The sequence below is a fragment of the Lagopus muta genome, chromosome 1 (assembly GCF_023343835.1).
Source record: "Lagopus muta isolate bLagMut1 chromosome 1, bLagMut1 primary, whole genome shotgun sequence".
NCBI lineage: Eukaryota > Metazoa > Chordata > Aves > Galliformes > Phasianidae > Lagopus > Lagopus muta.
Genome location: NC_064433.1, coordinates 71,613,608 through 71,624,446, shown reverse-complemented (window position 1 = coordinate 71,624,446; position 10,839 = coordinate 71,613,608).

The following is a 10,839-nucleotide window of genomic DNA, read 5'->3' as shown; positions in this document are numbered from 1 at the left end:
ACATGCATCACTCCCTTAATATGCCCCCAATGTAACCTATAGATCCCACAAATGACCACATTCTGTTTTTGTATGTAAAAACTCCTATATATGTAACACTCGTAAGAGTAGCAGTCTTACTAGTAGTAAAAGATTATGGTCTTTTTATAAAGTATATAGGTTTACTTAGAATTAGTCCTTGTAGAAGAATGCAGAACCACGAAAAACTGTTAAGATGTCATGATTATAATAATTTAACATTTAGAGGAATACTTCACTTTAAGTTATAGTTCCAAAATTACACTGCTCATTCATGATTTTTTTTAATGTATAATTGGCTGCCTCCAAAACTGTCACAGAAGGAGGGGAAAAAAGCTCATTTTCCTTGGCTTGTGTACTTCTACTATTCCTGTGTTCGTTTGGCTTGGCTCAGCTAAAGAAATTCTGCAGTCTGAAATAACTTTTTATATGTTGGCGTGCACATTTTACTAGAATAAGCAGGCAGAATAGACCAGGGAGTATTCAGCTATGATCAAAATATATAGTCTTGCACATTTTAATATATTAGTTTGTATTTATGAATCTTTTCATTTCTTCATCTTAGTGGCATACAAACAGGCACATCCTATCTGCATATAAAGACTTGAAGAAAGATGTTTGGAAGCAAGATACGATTAACAAGGGGAGGAGAGATGTAGAAGAAGAAAATAATCTGAGGAATACAAGTTTCTCTCTCAAATATAAAGCCAAGAGAGGATTGCTATTGATCTACTGAAGTATATTCAGGCAAAAGCCTAAAATAGGAAGTAAGAAATAGGAAAACATGTTCCTCTGTTGATTGTCCCTTTCACGTGGGCACGGAGAGATGTCTCTCCACTGGCAGAACTAGACTCTTCAAACGTGGATTCACACTCCCATCTAGCCTGGACTGAACTTTTTTCATTTATGGGACTGGGCTGAATCTCCCACAAAACTCCCAGTGCTGGCTTTAGCTGTTAGTCTGGTTTCCAAATTATCAAGCAGCAGTGGAAGGCCACAGTCCGGCAGTGCAGCTGTGGGTGTGCTGCTGAATGAGGCCCTATCAGGCAGCACGATCTCCCTACCTCAGATAGTAACTTTGCTGCAGAGCCTTCCACCCTGTATCTTCAGGTATATGCCACATAACAGCTTACTGGTTCATTCCACATCTCTTCCTAATCTGTGACTTTCCTGCAAAACCAACTTATAGGATTCTCTGGTAGGTTGATTTGTGGTTGTGTGACAGTATTTTGACCAGAGAACGCGGAGAAAATAGCATGTGCTCACAAGGGTTTAACACAAGGTCTTACAAAGTAAAGTGAAAAGAATTCCAATGAAAATATTTAGGCAATCCCATGATTCTGAATGTCTGTTTTGCTGCCCTTGCCATTGTGGTCTTATACTCTAAGAATGTTGAATTAATGCATACTCACTGGCTGTTATTTCTGGTGAGGAAATTAGAAGAATTTTTCTATACACACATCATTACATTGACATGGGGATGAGACATAAATGCAGCAGTGCAGATAGCTGTACCATATGAGAAGCAGGACTAAGAACATATTAAACCTCAACACCAAGTAGTTCTGTGCTTGTTTTGCAACTGAGATGAAAGACACCTTATTCTGTTATAAACAGGAAACCCGGGCCAAGTCTGTAGAGGTTCACGCCCAGGGCCACAACCTTGAGGAACCAAGGCTTGATGTACTTGTCAAGATGAAAATCACAACACACCCCATGATTTGTGCATTGCTGGGACCTGCTCCTAACCACATCACAGCAGAGATTTCTATTATTTTAAAATCTTATGCAGTAATAACTAGGGGTCAGTAATATCCACATCAAAAATGAAGCATAATAAAAACTTAAAAATGTGATATTTGAAGTCCATCTTTACGTCTTTACACTATTATTCAATATGGTAAAGCAAAATAGAAAGACTAAAGAAAATATGTTGCAAAATAGAAAGAATTAAGAGCCCATTTCATGAATACTTTCCTTCTCATTCCAATTTTCTTTAAATACTTTAAAGTCTTTTAGGTATATGTTATTAGGGATTGTACACATAGCAAATCTGGCTTTTACACTTCATTCAAATGCCATTCAAGATGTTTTCTTTTGTTTTCTCATTCACCTGTTTTACTCTCATAATTCTAACTATAATTTCATTGAAAGTAACTTCAGAAGTTACTACTGATCTAAAAATTCAGATTTTCAACCTGTACAGCATTAGTGCATGAGATACCTACTATGAAAACTGAGGAGGAATGCAGAAAAATTCACCATAATTACTAAGCTAGCTCTGTGAAACAGCAGTTATACAGAGTAATGCAGATTTTGTAGGATAATAGTGTAATATGGAATAGCACAGTGTAGGAAATGAGCTAAGAAATTATACATATGTCAATTCAAGCATTAACTAAGCAAACTTGTGTTTGTAGTTTCTGTGAGATGGTATATGGAAATATACATTCTACGTGACATCTCTAGATCTTATAAATGACCATTTTTGTGCTTAAATCTAAAGTGCTTGTGCCACAGTTTTTTCTTTTAACCTATTTCTTATTTATCCCCATGATGAAAACTGCCATCAGGAACAGAGAAAGTAGTGCCTAGTTTTAGAATAAATCAAATTTATTGTTTTCTACCTTTTACTAAGTTTTTAACTGTCCAGTAGTGGAGGACAAACACCAAGAAGCCAACGTGGGCCATCTTATAAAACAGATTAATAGTTTACAACAAAATCGATTTTTGGCTTCTATATTATTTAGAAGTATTCAAGTGTGGTCTATTATCATTTAAATAATACTAGTTTTACGTGTTTACACATGCTCTTTATTTCTAAGCCCTCCTCATTCCCCAAACCATTAATGAAGTTTGCTTCTCTTAAAATAGCAGTTGTGCATGGAATATCTAATTGCTGGTTTTCTGCTGTCATTACTGCCATGGTATGTTGGTTAAAAAAAAAAAAAAAAAAAAAAAAAAACCAAAACAAATGCAAAGCAAGTGTGCCTCCACATTTAATAGGAACCTATGTTCTGCAACTATTTGTCCTGCAGCCCTCATGGTGCTGTGGCTGAGTTACTCCATAGACTGGCTGAAGCAGGCAGTATGTATTTAGACCTCTCAGCTACAGACAGCAGAGTTTCATAGGAACTATTAAAAGCTGCTTTTTTTTTTTTTTTCTTTTTTTTTTTCTTTTTTTTTTGTGAGCTGAATGATTTATTTATTTATTGCATTTGGATTCATTTACTGGCAGGGTCAAATAGAAGATTTTGCTTAGGGCCTTTTCATCTTCTGAGTGTTGCCTGTGGACTTCTAGCTGGCCACACACAGAAAAATTCCCCCCCGAAGTGCACTTGTTGGTTGGAAGAAAACCTCACAGGAAAACTGCAATGCTACTAATACAATGTCACAATACTTCTTTACCATTTATAAATATCATTGCCAGAGTAAATGATTTTTTCCTGAGTACTTTTAACATGTAGTCTTCCTGTCTACCTTTAACATGTAGTTTATTTAAGCTTGTAAGAATGGTGACATCATTTTGAGTATCTTCAGCCTCTAGAATGCTGTTAGTACAGAATGGTAAAAAGAAGAAAACAAACTGGAAAAAATATGCAGCAGATCTTTTGATATTTTTTCTACATTTTCTTGCTTAAGTGGGTCCTCTTGCCAGTTGCATGCTTATGTGTGATGCTAGTTACAGTGTTTGCTTAATGTGTTTTATTTAACATCTCAGTTAGCATATGATTCCCTCTTCTTTTCTCTTTTATAGCTGCATACAGTGAAATAGTGTCTGAGCAGGTTGCCTCTAATTTCAATACTAATTTATATCTTCTAGCTGTGACAATGTTAATTCATTTCTTCATTTTTATTTACATATTTGTAGTTTTTTAGATTTATCATTATTATTTTTCTTACTGTCTGTTTAAAAATGTTGAGATTCAATTGGATTTTCAACAGTTGATAAGGAGATAGAGATCAGAATGGATAAAGGATTTTCTAGGATCCTCTTAATCGTATTCAGTATTTGTGGCAAATGCTGAACAGACACTGTACATATCTTTTGTAAAAACACAGCTCATGAACAATGAGTACAATAGACAATTGTTTGCATTTGGACAAAAGACAATGCTTTCTTGCTTGTTTGATTTGTTGCTATTGTCCAGTTTGTTTGTATGCATTTGTTTGACAGCACAGCAAAAGTGCCAATTTGGTTGTTAGTGCCGCAATATTCTTGTGTAAGATGTGAATAATGATTTCTTTTGAGCGTGTGTGGGAAGATACTATATAGCAGTAATCCAGGCAGGAAAATAAATAAATAAATAAATAAAAGGGAGAAAAAGAAACAGAAAAAAAAAAAAAAGAAAAAAGGAGGAAAAAAACAGAAGTCCAGTCAAAATTTTCAGTGATTTTGAAAAATAAGCCTGTTTAAAAATGACAGGCTTAGGAGTTCTAAAGGTGACTGATACCTCTTTACCCAAAAAGAACCCAATAACAATCTCCGCCAGATGACAAACCATGACCAGGCTCTCTCAGGTACTGTGGGAAAAGGTAGAGAAAAACTTCAACAAACTCCAAGCAGATACGGGAGTGGAAGCATTTTTAAAAAAGGGAGACAGCTGGAGCTTGGTCAGAGACTTCTGTTGTAGTGAGCCTGGAAAATTTTCTTCATACATCAACCAAATCCCACATAAGAATAGAGGGAAGGAAAACTACTCTCCCATTTGCTCTTTAGATGACAAATGACAGGATTTCTATGAGCAAAGCAGGAAATTCTCTCCACTTACTAAAAACTTTATGACAACACAGATATACTCTCCTGCAGAAATTGACTTGCACGTGATTTTGTCATTTAAAGAGATTGGGAGATGCGGATAGCTCATCTGACTTGGATTTCTTGCTTATAGTGTTTATGCTAGTAGATGGACTTCCCTTCCACTCATAGTCTTTACCCTAAAATAGCATGAGCTATTTTATTTTTTGTCTTCTAGAAAACATTATTTGATCCTTTGAGTGATGGTTTCTTTCATTTCCTTCCCAGAGCCATTTGTCCTGAGGTTCCTGGTTGTTTTAGGCTATGTCCACAGATTGACAGACCCTGAACATCAGACTTGATGCCCAATGAGAAATGACGATGACATCAAAAGACAAAAGAGGAGGTTGCACTGGTCAGTCAAAGTAGATGTCTGATTTAAAAGGCAGTAAAAGAAGGAACATGAGTTTATTTTCAACTGCACACATACAGATAGCAAAGGATGGCCTTTGGGTCCAGTAGTGTCAGTAAGTGTACAGGATAAGGAAGTGTCTCCAAAGTAGAAATATTTCAATACCTTAAATAATATAACTTTTAGGATGGTTTTGCTGCTGAATGTTTTTACTCTCCAAGGTTGGAGGAGACAGGGACTATAAACAGCTAGCGCAAAAAGCAGAAATACTTTCCAGCAACATCTTACAGGCTGTATGTGGGCTTTGCCACACCACCACTTTAGTCCCCTTCCTTTCTGTTCTTCTGTAAGATGGAGAGCCTTGTGGGAAGGAAGCATGCCTCCCAGCTGTTGATTTCTATCTTCTAGGCATGCAGGAGAGAACATAAAACTCTATATGTGCTCAGTATAGCTGGAGTATTTTAGTTTTGTTTCTTTCATTTATTGCTAGCATAAAGGCATATTTTGTGATATTCTAATTTCACTTCTAAATCCCCTTTTTCCTTCCCCTTCCCTCCATGTCCTTCCCTGCCCTTCGCAGACCTCTCTGCCCACCCTGCCTTGTCCTGCTCTGCCCTGCTCTATCTATTTTTTCAATACAGGTTGCTAATAGAAGTAACAAATGCCCTGATTCACCCAGAGAAATGTAGCATTTTTCATGATAGTAAACCAACACCAAATATTTATTATCCCAAGATCTAACCTCAAGGACAGTGTGGCAAATGTAGTAATGAACAGAACATTTCTAAACTACATCAGAACAGTGCTTTCTTTTTCTCCCTCTGAGTTTTTAATCATCTCAAGTTGAGATAACTGTCAGCAGTTTCTTCTGGTAAGACACAGGTTTGCCAAATGTATGTTCTATGTGTGTACATACAGACATAAAGTATACATTTTTGTAATAAGTCAAAGTCTATAATTAAATATTCTTTAAAATAGATAAAATAAGTTATACATCATTTAGGTAGTTAATTGTATACTTTTCTAGATCTAAGGAACCACGCAATGCAATGAAATAAGAAAGAAAGTTAAAGGCAGGTTAGGGATATTCATTTTTTTTCAGATAAGCATATTCATATCTGTGGAAGTCAGTGCCAAATAGACTGCCAAATGTGAGAGTTTTGCAGGATTTTATACTTTGTGGGGTAGAGAGTGCACATTATTTAGCATTTTCTCAATGAGACACATATTTCATGCCTCTTCATGCTTCAGAGTATCAGCCTAGCCCCTGCGTGATTGATTTAGAAAAACTGCCCACAGCAATCAGCTAATAATGCAGTAACCTCATTGTGAGACATCTTCTCTTTATCAGACCCAGATGCTAGACCCTGTTTTCCTTTGAAAAAAATTACCCCATGAGACAAGTACCCTATAAAGACTCTAAGAGCTCTCTAAAGTTCACGATAAACTGTCAAAGTACCCAAACTTCAGTAACTATAACTGTAAGCATCCCTGAAAAACACAACAATGAACAAAAAAACTGATGAAATGTGGGGGAACTCCAGTCAAACCCGTATGTAACCCAGCAGCTAGAAGAACACTGAAAAGTAAAACCAGACCAGCATAATCAAAACAACCTTTTGTGTTTCTTGTAATTCAGAAGACTGTCTGAAATAATAATATGAAAAAAGAAAAAAAGCTCTTTAAAAAAAGCTGCTACTGGCTTTGTCGTCTTGCTTGAGATGGCAACCCTTAATCAAAAAGATAACTCACTTTAAGCCATTTTAATAAATTCATTAACCAGGTAGCAGTACATATTAAACCTCTGATTGAATGAGATTATTTCATCATGTGCAACTTATGGGAAAAAGGAAAATATAATGCACTGTAATATAAACTAGATATAATACACTGCTCAGAAAATGCACAGCTGTCCTGAGTTCATGGTGAGTATCAAAAGTCTCTATGTATAAAATAGATCCAGTGTTCAGTTTGTCTCTACACATTTTTCCTCCTCAAGAGGGACAGATGATAGGCACAGAAACTTAACTACGCTCACAGACCTCAAACTCTTCTGGATATAGGCTTTTTTGTCCACACTGTTCAATCTCTAATATTCTACAGCACTTTGATCGGAGAGAATTTCACTTAGATTAGCATTGTTTCCCCTCTGAAACTCCTCTCCAGCACTTTCTGATGAAGTTAAAGTAAATTCTCTTTACCCTAATTAAATGACAAAAAAAAATTATGCTTGTTAGCTGTGCTAAAATTGAACAGTGATTCCTCATGCATGATGACAAAAAAAAATTATGCTTGTTAACAGTGTTAAAATTGAACAGTGATTCCTCATGCTTGTCAAAAATGTCTTCATCAACAGAATTCAAAACAGAAATGGAAAAAAAATTATTAAACAAACAAACAAAAAAACAACAAATAAAACAGAAATTGAGGAGTCCTGACATATACAAATAGAGGCTATCACAGCCCCTGGAAGTTGCTGACATGAGCCTGGTGCTCCAGATCTGCATGGGCTGTTAGCAGGCAAGCTTGAATCTGCTTTCTGTTTTGTTTTGTTTTGTTTTTCTTAATCAGTAAAATTCCTGTGTTTTAAACAAGGTCAGAGGAGTATTTTGATACAATTTAGAGAAAATATTTTAGCCAGACTTGCACTTTTCTTGCCATCAGCTTTCTTGCCTGATGTACACACAGTGTGAAATTTCTCTTAGCATCCCTGGGTGCTCACATAGACAGTCCCCAATCCCAGCAGTCTTCTACTAAGCATTCTCATATGGGCATTCCTTGCCCATGATGCCAGCAAAATGCAGTGTAAGCTATGTAAATCTTGAGGTTTTTTAAAGACTTAAAAGTTGGTCCAATTTCAGTCCACATTTCAGAACTTTCCACCTTTAATCATAGAAAATCCTGAGCTCTGCTACACTCAGTGTTTCTTCTGCAGTCAGCCTGTGTTCAAACACGAAGCAAAAAAGGTACTGTTAGCTTTGCTTCAAAATATTAAATTGTTTATATACTGTGGTGAAGGAGGGCTTTAAAATAGCTTCACTAGATACCTCAGTTGGAACAGAGGTGCAACATGCCTTGCAAAGTCGATCCTTGTGTTTGAGAGAACATATACTTTAAATTCCTATGAGTCCAAAACAATTTCATGAACAAAAGACTAAAGAACTTGAAGAAATTTCTATTTGCTCCATGTGGTCTTATACAAGGGACAGTATTTTCAGACATAGTTTTCATTTTCTTGAAGGAAACATACAATATCTGCTCTTTACTTCCAAGGTGGAACATTGCCAGATCCTTGCATTTTAATGCTGATGTTGGTAAATAATATTCATTTCTGGAGAAACCATACAGGTACAAACCTGTGGTTTAGACCAAAAAAAGCACACTGAGAAAGTGATTCAAAGGGAAGTTCTCTAATAGTTGTTCCAGTCTTCCAGTTACACAAAAATAGTCTCAGTGCCTTTTCAGTTTGAAGCAGAGATTTATGGTTAATTATAGCATTTCCCATGAGTACATGTTTGTGTTTTAGTAGCAGCTAGTTGAGGAGGAATGTTGAAATAAGAATGTTAAAATAAGTTCAGGTCTAATACCTTGCTCTACGAAAAGATACATATTAAAATGTCTCAGCATGGGCCCTTCCTTATTTCCTTATAAAGGAGATTACATGACAAAAGTGATTCACCATTAGTCATTCAAAAAGCTGGCAGCAGGAGTTGGTGATTCCTTCCACTGCTTTTATTCCTCATTTCTCATCTGTGGGCAAGTCATTCAACACTCTCATCTGAAAAATTACAACGGTTTAGGCTGAACAGTGAATTTAACTCATACAGACCATGAGTTCTGCAGAGGTAAGCAGTTAGCCCAGTAAGGCAGACAAAATACTTCATTGTCAAGCATACTTATCTTGGATAATGAAAATTTATTCAAATGTTCTAAATTCTTCTAGTGCATATGGTTGGCAGCAGCACTGCTTCGGCCAAGCTGAATGTCTGGGCATCATTTCATTGCTTAAAATGTTTTTGGGTTCCCCACCCCTCAAGCCCTGATGTGATAAATACCGGTTAGGTCCCTGGTGGATATCTCTCATGCAGCAATAATGCCAAACAAAATGAGGTAAAGCCAGGGCCATTTTCTTTCAAGCTGGGGGAGCAGCTCGGATTTTTTGTAGGTAATTTCAAGTTTCAGAGTACTCATGGGAGTACTCTGGGAGACTCCTAGATTCTGATCTAGGAGCAAAAACATGAACCTGTGTGATATCCTAATATCTCAGAAAGTATGAAGGGATGCATGAGCAGTGGGCTCCATAGAGGCAAAGTGAGAAGGACTGACACTCTGGTTTTGTAGTGGAAGTTAGGTCTGAGACAGAGGTCAGCTCTCTGTATCACTTTTTCTTTCCATGCTAATAAAAATGCATTACAAAGCACATTTCTAGCAGATACATTGTGACATCTGGTTAATTAATAAAGTACTATTTAGTAAAATATCAGACACCCTCCTAAAGAGCATATCTAGTATTCATTCTAAATTTTTCTATCAGAAATCTAAAGTCCATTGCAACTGTTTCCATGATATTCCTCTTCAGTTCTTACATTTCTGTGCTACGTTTAGTATCATGGGAAACAAGCTCGTGTATGTAAAATGTACATGAAAATTTGGTGAAGATTTGGCAGGGCAAGAATTTCATTAGAACTGAGCAGCCTTGGTAAGGGGAACTGTTTCTAATAAGGTTTCTTCAGGTTTTCTGTTTTGGGGTGTATTTTAATAAAAATGGTCATTTTGTATTTTATGATTACAGTGTGCAGTGTTATTTACAAAGCATTTTCATCATTCAGAAAAAGTCTAAGTGACAGACCTCATCACCTGGCATCCTATAAAGGCACCGGATCTTGGCTTCTATGGTAACTCTACTGCTTATTCAAATGTTGTACAATGCACAGTAAGTATAATGTTAGTGCAATCCCATCCTTGTTTTGTAATCTGAGTTACATTTGACTGAGGAGCTATACTTAAGCAAGCACTTGCCTACTTTCTACGTTGAAGGCTTCTAAAAAATATATATTTTTCTTTTATATTCAAGCAGAAGGAGAATATTAAAAACAAAAAACAAAACAAAACAAAAAGCTATGGTGTCAAATGTTCAAAGGCTTTGCATTCCCCTAGCTACTACTTCTATAACTGTGGAAATATGTCTATGAAAGCTGAAGAGAACCTTACTGAACTGAAAATCAAAGAGCACAAAAGGCAGCAGGCATAAGTTTAACTGTAGCTGTACTGGAGATGCAGCAATGAAGAACGAGTATACTTTGCAGATACACAGCAACTAAAATAGAAGATCATAGAGTTCCATCTCGGGTGGGAATGCTTATTGAGTCAGAATGAAAAGGAAACTTTTGTCAAAATTGCAGACTTAAAATAAATAAATAAATAGAGAGATAGATAGGGAGATAAATAAACAAATAAATGGAGAGGAGGGCAGAAAGAAAGCAAGAAAACAACTTCAGAGTGAGAGGAAAATGAGAAAAACTAACAGAAAATATTTGAAACGTGGGATTTTTTACTAGATGCACTTACTAACGTATGTTCCAACGCAGTAGAATTTTTTGAAAGTATACATTAACCTGTACTTGGATTGTAATTCTCTGAGTCTCAAAAACTCCTGCAGATACTCAGATGG